We start from the raw sequence: 13,861 nt of genomic DNA, 5'->3' as shown, positions 1-13,861 counted from the left end.
TACTTGGGTAACATTTACATTGCTGCATTTTGGTTTACAAACAAATATCTTATGCAACGTTTACGCCTCACATTCCCCCTGCTCTGGCGTTTCAGAGCCCCTAAACCGGAGACACTTGAAAACACTTCTGACCCCGTTTTGGTTTGGAATCTGCGGGGCTGAGTTGCCGTCTCAACGGCCGCAAACGGAGACCTTTGGCGACACTGACGCCAACGTTTCGCCACCTGATTGGGTCTTAAAATCGGTCATGATATCTCGTTCTCTGAGACAAAACTACTAATGTTACCACGGCAACTACCAGCAACAGGCGGAATATACATGCTGAATCCTGTTCTAATCTGGCACGCGCACGCCCAGTATACAAGAATGTTGAGATGTGCGGTTTGGGCGTGTTAGTTTAAACGAAGATTGGTTCTTCTCCTGGAGCTAAAAAAACACGTGTGTGCACGGAGATCGCTTTTGGCTCAAAACTCTTCAAAATCAAAACGTAGCGATGTAAACGTAGCCCTATTCCGCTTCCATAGTGTTACATTTATTTTAAATAGATAAGGGTTGTGATTGAAGATTCAAACCTTACATGCTCAATGAAAGGTCCTCCGGAAGAAATATCATCAATGAAAAAAAACAACATTCTGTAGATGTGTTTCTTTTCTAACTACACTTCATTAAAGCTCCCTTGTTCTGGTTTCATTAGGTTGAAATAGGTTCCTGCCTCAGGATTAAAATTCAAGACGTAAAGTTCTTCATGGTGCTTTGCCGGCAAATAGAAGGAACTTGAGGACTTTAAGTCGTCCTGCTCCACTTTGACATTTACAGTCTTGTTAAATCAGCTGACGGGAACATAAAAGTTCAAACACTCTTGACTTCATCGATCATCAATCCATCAGGTTCACACCCCGTTAGTTACTTCCACGAACCAGAAAAGCAGAAAGAGGTAGGTTGAGTGAGAGGGGGTGTGTGCGCGTGGGGTGGGTGGAAATTCGGACGCTGACACAATGACCTTTCCATCAGTGCTTATAATAACTGCTGACATCACGAGTTCCAGCAAAGTAGTAGTATCTTCCTTTTAAATACTCATATAAATATACAATCTTTAGTAGTGAGAAATCACAGATATCGCTAATTGAAATTACAACTGGTCAGAACTAACTTGAAGATCTTGAATTTGAGTTTCTACTCTATTCCTTTCTTTTTTAAGAGATTTTTCCAGCTCTGTCATCTTTGTGTGGGCACAATGTGTGCCTTTTTTAATTATGTTCAGGCACTACAGCATCATGTTTGGGTTTTTTGTGAAGGGAATAAAAAAAACACTGTGAGTTCCAGATAAGACTTTATATTAATGAAAAACAAAATGTGTCTAGCAGCTGCTCTCATGTCACACACGCCTCGCCTGATAATACTGTCACTTCGGACACATGCTGCCATGCTGGAGATGCATTCCTTCTTCCCTCGCATGAGTTTTATGTTGGGAAGCAGCGGTTAATCATTAAAATGAAATAAAAATCAAGACATTGTTTCAATTGTTAAAGCAGGAACCAGGAGGCAAGAAATACATGGTATGTGTCATGTTGACCGTTTCACTGAGATGATATCACATATTTAAAGTTACAGTGACACAGTGCATAGTTTGAACCACAATGCAGCCTTTAAAACCAAAACATTTCAACATCTGCATGCGTGACTGGGCATGTGTGTGAAAGAAATGGTAGTCATGTGTCAGGAGTGTTGTGGATCAGCTGCACTCTGCACAGCTGGGAGCTATGTGCTGCGGCTGCAGGGGTGTTGTGCTGTGTGCGCACCCTAACCCCTGCAGTACCATCCGTACACCTTCTATACACAGATCCTTTGACACTGTTGTAAAGACGACGACCGCACATTACACCGGCTTTGCTTTCTTTACACACAACAAAACAAAGCCGGCATAATGCTGTCCCAGTGTGGGATTTCAGCAAGCCTGCTGGCGGGAAAATAAAAGAAGTGTGAAAGGGGATTATGAGTGTTTATCTTCATTTCTCTCCCTGTTCATGTTCTCCCTTCCTTCCTCTTGCCCCCAATCTCTGACCTGCTTTTTATCTGAATGTCTCCTACTTGTACACAAATGTATTTTGCGGTGCTGCAGACGGGGAAAAAAACATGTGATATGATGTTATTTCTGTCACAATGTTCCCTTAAAATCACTTTCACTTCCTAGAAGTATTAGAAGCCAGAGCGGGGTCAAAGGCCAGCAGCGCAACAATGAGCAGAAAGACGCGTGCCTACTACCCGGCAACAGCCACGTTGGCTTGTAAGCAACATCTCGAACCATCTTTTTCTGCCATCTACATACATTTATCTCAACTTTATAATATTTTTCATTTATTAAACAATGAAGTTGGTAATGTATTAAATGGTTTGTGGTATTTGTGCTGCATCGCTTAAACTCAAACAATATGGTTGATATAAAATATTGTCCCACTTCTTTGGCCCCACACCTCTTCCCTTCATAGTGTGCAGCACTGCGGGTAAATGTGTCCATATTAGTGGGAGCTGTTGTTTTAGTTGTTATGTCTGTGTCAGCAGTGTGGCAGAGATAAAACGGTATTCAAAACAGCAGCCGAGGTCACCCAGTGCTACTAAAGATGCCTCCGTCTCCATTTTCTTCCTCATTTCTGCCTGCCGAAACTCGCCAAGTTTGGTGCTGACAGGTCCCTGATGACGCTCTTCTAAAAAAAACACATTGACTCAATTTTAACATTTACCCTTATCTGTTGGTCTAAATATCCAACCCAAGAACACGCTGGCTTAAATAGTGATTACAAGCAGCAGAAAGACAGGTGTCCAGCAGAGTAGCCCGTCTGTTCTGTATAACGTGGTGAAGTACGTCACGTGGGGATGAGGACAGAGAAACCACAAGCAACCCGCCCCTGTCACGATTTCGCCTGATTCTCCCAATCACCACACCGCTGATTTTCTCCCCTGTCGTCACTCTGTCCCGGTGTTTCAGCGGTTACTCCCTGAAGTGCTCTTGAGAAAATGCAGTCATGCGTTCTTAAGAGAGGAAAACATGTCATAGGTCATCTGTTCACCTGCGCGTGTGCTTTCAGCAGAACCAATGTCAGGCACTGAGTGGCCTTGACAGCTGGCTGACGACAGAAACTCATTACAGCCTCAAGAGCACGCGCATGCACGCACACACACACACACACACACACACACACACACAGACAGACACACCCACAGAGACACACACACACAGAGACAGACAGAGACACACAGACACACACACCCACACACACACACCTGACTGATAAGACATCATTGCTTTAACTTTTAAGAAAACGGACTGCAGAACCACCGTGTGCTGCCGTCAGCTGCTGGGAGCTGACCAGTCACCACTACAACCAGGAACAGCTGTATATGGACCATGCCACACAATGAGCTTAAAAGCATGACCAAGAAAAAAAAATACTATACACACAAGGTCCATTGCTTGGCATTTGTGACGCTTTCAACCACATCTTGCAGCCTTCCTCAGCGGAGGGAGTGATGGGTTCAGTTGGTGAAACCTCAGTAACAGAATAGATGGAAATGAATATACCAGTCTTTATTGTCATTGTACATGTACGGACGAAATTGAATGCGATCCAAACATCTGCAAAAGTGCAAAACAGGTGAATGAATAAATATAAAAGAGCTTCTCAATGTCACTATAAAAAAATGTAATAAAAAAAACGACGTGAGAAGATTGCGAAAAAAGAAAAGACACAAAAACCAAAAGATACAAAACATTCACTGTGTGATTCGTCCTTAATACTCAAGTACCATTAGGTGCAGTTATGGCTTTTGGGTAAACTGTTGTAAGTATGTGATTGGTACTTAATGGCCCCACAACATATTCTTCTATATTATGTCATCAAGCAAACTAGACGACCGCAGTTACACTCATGATCTTAGAAAAAAGAGGGACTAACAGCCCCAGGAACAAGGGGACTTTTTATTTTTTTTATTTACACTGGTTAAACAAAGGTGACAAAACTCATACATGCCTGTCTTTGTGACTGGAAGTCTTGAGGTGTTGTGGATGCCACATAAATTACAGTGTCACCCGACACAAGACGAAATACAAAAATCAGAAACAGAACTATACACACAGTTTGTCAGTGGTCATCATTTACCAAGGTCCAAAGCTTATTTTCAATGTTCATTTAAGAAGTGATTGTTAGGGAGCGTTGCAGTGTTACTACTTGTGGGAAACACTGAATATTGCATGTACTACAGAGTACAGCAGAGTCACACTGACAGCCAACGTCAGGTGGGACCAAACAGGGAAGCTTTTGTTCAGCAGCTGACAGAAAGACAGACTGTCTACTGTTAAAATCCCCATCACTCACTATTCTTTAAACACACAAACACACACACACACACACAGTGTATGAATGGCTCTATTGACAAGAGAGTATTTAAATTCACACAAAAGAGTCCAGGTAAGTGACTGAAATAGTCTAACCACTAACTATCCATGTTCACTAGATGGATAGGACTCAAAATCCAAGAAATGCATGCAAGATCAAAACACATTACAATGATGCTGCAACAAGGCAGAGAATAAAAGAAGTAGCCTAGTACAGTATTTGTATATACAGTACATTGTAGTCATCTTTCCAAGAACCCGCACGCTCTCCTCCCGTCAGGCTTTTTTGTGTGTCAATGACAGGAAGTGTTACAGTAATCTGGGAAGATGACATTCCTCTCATACCTCTCTCACTCTCACACTCCTGTGCCTTACATATTTGACAATACACACAACCGGACTGGCTGAATCTCATTTCTCATCTTACCCCTAGCCATAGAAAAACGAGTGGTAAGGGCTAGGGGTGAAAACATACCCCTATGACATGAGACACCACTTGGTTACATCATCATACATACTTAGGTCTGTTTGCAATACATATTTCTATACACACTGCATGGTGTGTTGTGTATCTGTTTCAGTTATCACTGTTTTGAATGTCACTGATGTTCAGAAACACTTTCTTTGTTCACAAAAAGCTGTCTTTATTGCCCAATAAAGTAAACATATTACAACTATTAGAACCATAACTTGCATGTCACACTCACACATAAAAAAGGCACTCAAATGTATTAAACTAAAAAAAGACACACAAGACCACAAACAAACAACTACACCTATTCTGAAATTCCAGACCCCAGTCTGATGCCCGTTGGCCAGTAACCTTTCCCCTCATACCCCATGTCTTTCCTTAGTGTCCTGTATCATAACCAACAACAATGTACAGGTGCATGAACAGGAATGAATTACACATGTTTACAATAACACAGTACCAATACAATAATGAATGGCTACAACATGAACGCAGAAACTTCTGCTCGTTTTCAGCCCAAAAGTGGATCAACTGCCGGGTTTCCTCCGGCGTCCCTGTATGATACAGGACGGTATATGTAAAGCATGTATCGATGTCTCCAAAGCAAGTAGTGTTATACACTGATATCAAACGAAATTCGCTGCTAATGGAGTTTAGTTAACACTGTAGACATGCATGGAGTCCATTCAAGGCAGAGAAATGCGGGACTGTTGTGTAAATAACAGTCCCGTCCCGTGTTAGCGTTAGCATTAGTGTAGCAAACTAGCGATTTTTAAAAAAAACGTTTCAATTACAAACATGGTTGCAAATATATATGTACAGGACTGTGTAGAGCACAAAACAAGACTTTCATAATTTTTTAAATCAATTCTTTAAGCCAAAAATACTTACATTCAAGGGTCTCTCTAGTCGATCTGGTCACCATTGTTGCTAGCTGCGCAGTGTATTCTGGGTACCCCTTGCTTTCAAGTAAGCTTGCGACTTTGCTTAAAACTAAGGGGTACGTACCCCTTCCCCTTAGCCCTACCCTTCAATCAAAATTGGTTACTCTCACGTGAACGCGCAAAACTAAGGGGACGGAGAAATGAGACGCAACTACTCAAACATATTTACTGACTGTATCACTAGGGCACTACTTTAATGACAGAGATGCACCGATACTGACTATAGTAATTCTAGGTTTATATACTATATACACATATACTGGTATATGACCAATTTGTTGCAGCATTTGCAAAGTTTACACTTGAATTGTTGCTGGTGCACAATTTATTTATTTGTTTGTTTAATAATAACGATTTAGTAAATGTATATCTATGTATTTATGTTTCATTTTACAAAGAAAAAAAACGCGCGAGCGCGCACACACACACACACACACCCCCACACACACACACACCCTTATCCAAGGAAGCTATAGAGTTAAATAAGGAACTTCAATTGCGTCGTCAAAGCAGCAGAGTTGGGGAAACTTTACAATAGCAGGAGGTTACATAACGGGCCTGTTACATGGTAGCAAAACAAATATGCATTCATACAGACACATTTCATCTTTGACTTGAGAAGACTTCAGTATCTTGCTTGTCTCTACAATCTTCTCAATTATTCTAGCTCTCCCACTCTGTCATATCGTATTTGATTCAATCCTGCACTGAGCCACTGAATTGGGCCAGATATTCCTTGAAACAGCAGGAGGAGTAGAAATGATACTCGCAGTGGAGGAGGGTCCACCTTTTTCTAAATGAGCAAATACAGAATCACTTCCAGTCCTCCCAGTTAGAGCGTCAACACCAAGAAAATCTCAAAATCTCTAATAGCTTTAAATGCAGATTATTTTGATATTGCTGGAGCGTGTTAATGCGGCGAGTAACTACACTTTCTACACTGGAATATACTTGACATTGTCACCAGGTATCCAGACTGAACCAACGATGCCTGTATCCTGAGATGACTGAGGCTCAATTTACTTCAGACACCAACACAGACTGGTGTTCTGTCAACAAATCAGTGTGGATATAACGCTTTTGCCTTTTATGGCCACTTATTGCCTTTTTTTCCTATAACTTGCCATTTCCTCTTATCTTTGATCCACTCATGATTCTTTTTTTTCTGTCCTTTAGAGCTGCCCCGTCTTATGTATTTATAAGTATGTGTATTGATGTGCTGTGTATATTTATGTTTTGTTTATACTTTTGTTTCTACTGTTAAATCACTTTTTAAGCTGTTGTTTTTAAAAGGCGCTATACAAATAAAGTTATTATCATCATCATCATCGTCATCATCGTCGTCATACGTAAGATCACTCATGAAACTTGTTATTCATAGCAACAAAGTCAACCCTGTTCTTTAACTTTACTCCCGAGTCCTCTCAATTTCGTGAAAGCTGCTCTCAGCTTGGTGCTAAAGAAAAAAGGTCTTAGCCCATTTAGAAGTCCTTGTGGTAGGAAAAGATACTACGGCCCAATTCTAAAGTCCACAGACTCAACGGACTTTGGTGTGCGGTCTCGCGAAATTCGTAAGGGCTTAGGGTTGTCCCAATGCTGAATTTCAAAGGGCGTGAGGGTTTGAGTACACACGTTCCGAGCCCTTTCCGTGAGTCTGCATCGATGCATCAGACTTCACCAAAGGGGAATTACCCACAGTTCAAACGTTGTGACGTTTACCGCGGAGACCATAGGGAAATCCGGAAATTGCAAAGGTAAACAACAGCACGACACACAACCACAGAACGGACCGACCTGTTGTCCAGCTTGAAAACAAGAGTTTGAAAAAATGTGGAATCAGGCAGCCGTCTCCTGGGCCTTGGCCGTGTGGAAAGCAACAAACTTAAAATGAAAATTCCCAAACCGGCAAGTGTCAGCGACATCTTTGTTATTAAACGTCGCCAAGGTAACGTGATTTCGTGAAGTGCTGTCCCAATCCCATTTCTACCTATCTGAGCCCATGTGGCCTCACACACTCACTCACCTAGCACCCGAGATCAATTAAGTCTGCGAGTCTTTAGTCCTCAGGGCTCACTTTGGGATTGAGCCAATGTGACTACACCCCTATTTATGGGAACTTGGGTGACATGATGGGAAATACTCCTCTTAACTGAAAGACGTTACAGATGGATAACTGACAATCTAGTGCCAAATATATGCGTTTTACAAATGTAGAAATTAAGACTACTTACTCATTTCTGGAGGGAAATGAAGATAAGTAACAAAGGAAAGGCAGAAAAGCTGCTAACCTTACTTCCATGCCATATACTCATTTCCCTTTGTTTTCAAGCTGTATATAACACAGAAAAACCCTGTCAGATTTAAAAATGTTTTTACAGGAAAAGTAAAACTTAAGTCTAGTTGTTGGGAAAATCACAACAGTTCTCTTACTCCACTGCTGCCAACACTGCCTCCCCACTGACCAGACATCTCTAATAATGAGAAGTATAAGAGCCTCGGTCCCAATTTAAAATGGAGTGCGAGGCAGTGGAGTGAAGACAGCTAATGCGGTCTCTGTCCATTATCTCTGCTTAGAGACTGTGTGTGTGTGTGTGTGTGTGTGTGTGTGTGTGTGTGTGTGTGTGTGTGTGTCTGTGTGTGTGTGTGTGTCAGGATCAGAGTACTTTCCTGCCCATCTTCAGGTTTAATGGGAAATGGACAGACGTAGGATCACTTTACACCAGAGTTAATCACTCTGGCCACTGTGTGAGTGAGTGAGAAAGTGCCTCTCTGTGTGCGTGCGTGCGTGCGTGCGTGCGAGGAAAAAATGCAATATCAACAATAGCAAAAGCAAATGACTGAACGCAGCACTGAGTCTTGACCGAAAAATATTATTTAGAATTGTTTGTACAGTTTATTACACATGGAGATGCATGCATAATACCTATATATTGTAAGATATTGAATACTGCCAAGACAGGCTAGGTTATTGAGGGAATATGCTGACATTTTTAGGAATACAGAACCGAAAGCAAGGGTACATTTCACTCGAATGCACACAGAGATGAAACAGGTTGCTTTCCCAAACTCAGACTTTTATTCATGAAGTTTGAGGATATGAAAATGTTGCCACTGTCCATGGCACAGGTGACCCTGCTGATAAGCTTGTGACCCAAGTGATCAAATTCAGTGTGTCACTTAGATGTGTCCTCACCTACAGTAAATTTACAGCTGACTAGATCACCTGGGACCCATTTTGGTATCACTGAAAGTGTAACCAGTTCAGCTACATGCCACTCTGTACTCCAGTCCGTACAGCATGAATCTCAGATGCCCTGGGGCCAAAGTCCACTGTCTGTCCACACACAGGAACTGAGTTAAAGGGTAACTACTGTTTTTTTTCCAAGGTGGACCCAATTTTCCTATGTTTTTGTGTCTAAGTGACTGATGGGAACAACAATCTTTGACATTGGTCCAGTATTAACATAGACAGTATATAGAATGGACCAACAGATCCCGTTGCTCTGGATGGAGACCAGTGAAGGCTATTAGAAGCTCTTTTCCGGTGAGTGCCGAGCGTTACTGCGCAGCCTCCAACTGAGAGAGACGACGTAAATGTGACGTGAGCAACCTGTCTGAAAGTTGTAAGTCTTCTGGTAGCTGTGCCAAGAGAAATCTCAATCATTCTGAATCTTGCAGAGACAGAGAGCGTAGGTATATGTAAGGAGATAACATAGACACAGGCTAATTAATGCTAACTAAAATGCTAGTTAACATTAGTAATTAAACTTAAACAGCTAATGTGAGACAAAACTGCCTGCGTGCTTCTCCTGTACGATACGGTAATTCCTCTACTATGAGACAGTAAGTCGCGTGGTTATGACACAATCGTTAGGTAATGGAGCCTTTTATACATTGTCGTGTTTTTAAAAAAATAAACAATGGACAAATAGAGTCTTTAAACGCTTCAGATGTAAAGTTATTCGCTGTCAAAGTGACGTCAAAATGAACGGCAGTCAATGGAATGCTAACGGGGGGTGAGTGCTTGTTAGCATCAAAATGGCGCCAAAGGAGTTACGCTTTGTGAGGAGAAGCTTACCCTATACCTTAGTATAGTAGTAGTAGTATTAAGCAAGATCGCTGCAGTTGGCAGCGGCGAAACAAGCTACAATGTAAGTTAGTAGGGCAATTGTCCAGCTTGTATTTACCTTCACAAAAGGGCTCGTTTTGCCGCTGACAGGCTCAGATTAATATTCTAAGTGTCTGATAACATTATTGAAAGGATTTCTAAGGAGGTCGACCTTTCTGTTAAAGAGTAAGATCGTTTTTTTAAAACATAAAAACATCCGCAAAATTGCTTTTGCTAAACCCACCAGACTCCATGTAAATAAACAGTAATTTTAGCATAGTAAAATACACTTCAAAGTTGACAAACAAAATAAAACTGAAAATCTGTTTTGGGTCGTGTTTCCACTTTTCCAACCATCACAACTCTAGTTTTGGTTGAAATGAACACAAAGTTTACCGTTTTACATGAGAAAATATGTTGGCTCTATACACACTAAAAGTATTGCTTTTTTGATGGAGTCTGGTGGGTTTAGCGCTAGCGACTTCAGAGCCGTTTCTGGTTAAACAGAAAAGTCTCAAAGACGTTTTAAAGGTCTATCTCTGAAGGGATCCTTTCCATAATGTTGTTAGACACTTAGAATATTAATCTGAGCCTGTTCATGTTCCTTTGTTGAAAGTTCTGTTTACTGTTGCCAAAGGCTCAGGTCTGCAGCTAATTCAAGGCTAAACTATTAGATAGGAGAGGTCATTGTCATCCGTCTTTATACAGTCCATATAGGAACGAATTGTGTAAAAGAGTAGTCCCGTTTATAGTCGAGGGAGCATGAATACAGTTTGGAGAGCTGCTTTACTTGGGTTAGCCTTTAGCCTAGCACAAACACCAGCTTGTTTGCCGTGTTTACGTTTCCTATCACCCCACCTCTAGTGTCACCTTGTTTGGATGGCAGCAGCCTGCTATGAGGACCAATCCTTAATGGATTGTATTAGCATCAGTGTCTGTGGTAATAAGTAAGCTATATAACCGCTCACAAAAATGTCCACGTTATTAATTGAACTAATGCAAGCCTCCGGCACATAATGACTTTCAGGTAGGTACCATTTCTCTAAAAATCCTCTTACCTAAACAATATTTGAGAGTGACTTTTTAGAATGACCATAATGACAACAATATCCAACAAAAAATGACCAACTTGATTGCCAATCTGGAGGAGAAAGTCATTCACTTGCCTCCAAGAGGTCGATCATTAGGAAAGCACAACAACCACAAACCACAGACATGTACTCAAATGAACTCTGAATGTACTCAGTCGCAGTCAGAAAAGCCTGTCTTGTTATCGTCAAGTAAGACAAAGTCTGTAAAATCTGACGTTACTTGAACATGTTTTCTTTTTTTAATTCATTAGACTGGTAGCCATAGCTCATTAATACAGATCCACTGATCTGCAACTAAGGCAGGATGGATGGTCTGATATTGCTAGTCAGTCAGTCAGTCATCAGATGTCTGAATGTAACCTGGTGACAAACCGGTTCAGTCAGAGAATGAGCCAACAGCTCTGAATGAAACACAGTAGAAACCACTGAGGCTGTCTGTTTGTAGGGACAGACGGTTATTGGGAAATCCGGAAAAATTATTACAACTCCGGTGTGGTAAGGGGAAATCCTTTGATGCTGGCCAAAGGCTCTGTCACAACCTGCTGCACACCCAAACAAACATAACACCCACACCTTGACTGAATTGCAGGAAAACAGATTGCACAATACAACATCTGATTCTCAACAGAGACAAAGAGAGAAACTGTCCTCTTCTCAATATGTCTCTCTCTCTCTCTCTCGCCCATCCTTTCCTATCTCCGTCTGTCTGTGTGACACCAACTTCCTGTTTCACAATTCATTTTCAATTCAAATTAGTTGCCAGTGGCCCCAGAACACATAATAAATAAGAAATCCCTTTTGTCTACCCCTCCTTTATTCAGTGTGACACACACACGTTAATACGCACACACACACCCCGCTCAAAGCAAAGTGTGGCGTACGCTGACAGCCAGAAACCTGTTATCTGCTTCATTCCTCAGCATACATACGCAATACAAACTTCCTAACTTTTAAAGCATGCAACAAACACACACACAAACAGTGTACACACATGCCAACACACACGGTTTTCACACTGAGTATCACAAACGGTGTGTATCTCATCCCACCTGTGCCGTTGTAGCAGCAGCAGCAGCAGCGGGTGAGGATCCATCCACAGCAACGCCAGCCTCGCTTCATCCTCCCTCACACACACATCCTACACTCACACACACACTTCTCATTAGCTGTCTGACTCCACCACCAACTGGTCGACCAACTTGTTAACCAGACGGATTGACTGGGAGAGTGTGTGTACACCACGAGCTCCAAGTCCACACTGCTGACATTCACCACAGAGAGGGAGATAGAGAGAGAGAGAGAGAGAGAGAGAGAGAGAGCGAGAGAGAGGGAGAGACAGAGTGCGAATGAGGTAGGCGGAGGAGGAGCCTATACACACACATCCTTGTATTTCTCAGACATAGTAGTTGAGTTTCTCTCCCTCGCTCCCTTATACACTTCAGTGCTCTGGAACAGAAGTCAGAGTTAATTATTGTGGAGGGCTACTTTCCCCATTGTGGAGAGCAGGGACTCAGGTTCCAACACTGTGTGTGGTTTTGTGTGTGTGTGTGTGTGTGTGTGTGTGTGTGTGTGTGTGTGTGTGTGTGTGTGTGTGTGTGTGTGTGCCAAAGACAAAGGGGACTGAGGGAACATGAGACTCAGGCCTCGTCCTTGTTACTATGCGTCTTGGCCTTTCATTCACACGCAAACTACTCCACTGAAAAGAGATCTTTTGGAAAAGGCCTGCCATGATAAAGATTTTCAGAAACTTTAATGTTGACGTGTGCACAGGGAAAATTGACTTTATGGCAGCGTTATCTCTTTTGTGAGGAGTCACAAATTTGGCGACAATTCAGTTCAATGGCGGACGTGTCCAAAACAGTAGTGATTCTAACCGCTTACAGGACTTTTTACATGTTTACACATCCACGTAGTTACTTGTCCACTATATTAAGATTGTGCTACGGAGCACCATTGTAGGTAGCCCTCCGGTAAATAGCAGGCTTATTATTGGCCAACATGGTTTTGGGGTTAAGCTGCTTACAGACCAACCAGACGGCTGACCGTCGGCAGAAAAGGCAGTTGGACTGATCAGTCTCCCCGAGTTGGTCAAAATGCCTCAGAACACACCGAAGAGACGAGACGTAATACGTCTCCATAACAGCAGGCGGCGCTAATCTGTATTGTCGCCCAAAAATGAAAACCTGCAGCTGATTGGACGAACGCGTCACGTGGGTCTTATTTCTCCGGAAATTCAAAGACAGACATGTCATGGCGGCTTGTTCAGAATACGATCTCATATTGTACCAAAATAGTTCACCGAAACATGTTTCTGAAAACATTTTAAGTGAGAAATAGGCCGTGCAGTTGCTGAATCTGTCTTCATTTCAGATCGACAAAGGTCAGTTTAAAAGATTCGTCAGATTTCAAGAGACTCTAGTCACGCTCATTCCGCTTGCCGTTTCCGGGTTAGCACACAATCTGATGGGTCATTTGAGTATTTGAGACTGCCGGCACAGAACACACCGAACAGACTCGAGTCACTGACCTCGCCAGACTGTCCTTTAGGTCCTTGAGACTGACCTTTAGGGTTACATTGGCACCTGTTGGTTTGGCTCTTGACATCGCTTGAATTTGTTAATGAGATTGCGTGTATTGTGTGTATGTGGAATCAACCTTAAGCCTCATCCTAAAACGAAGTATCAGCTTTTTGGCATTTAGCAACACAGGTCCCTGTCATCTACTGTAAATGTGCTGTTATGGCTCTATTCAAATATGGCAGATGTAAATAGTTGCGATATTTACACAACATTTGGGGAGCAAGAAATGACACTGCTGCCCAACAACACTGATATGATAATAAATAAATGCATCTTA

At 42.1% G+C, this 13,861-nt stretch overlaps 1 protein-coding gene across 1 annotated transcript in view; it reads right to left on the bottom strand.

Annotated features, from left to right (window-relative positions):
• Positions 1 to 13,861, bottom strand: part of kalrna (kalirin RhoGEF kinase a) — a 112,840-nt gene that overhangs the window by 41,274 nt on the left and 57,705 nt on the right. The window lies entirely within an intron of this gene.

The sequence above is a fragment of the Sander vitreus genome, chromosome 11 (assembly GCF_031162955.1).
Source record: "Sander vitreus isolate 19-12246 chromosome 11, sanVit1, whole genome shotgun sequence".
NCBI classification, from domain to species: domain Eukaryota; kingdom Metazoa; phylum Chordata; class Actinopteri; order Perciformes; family Percidae; genus Sander; species Sander vitreus.
Note: the sequence above shows the minus strand (reverse complement) of the source record. Positions and strands in the feature narration are given on the sequence as shown.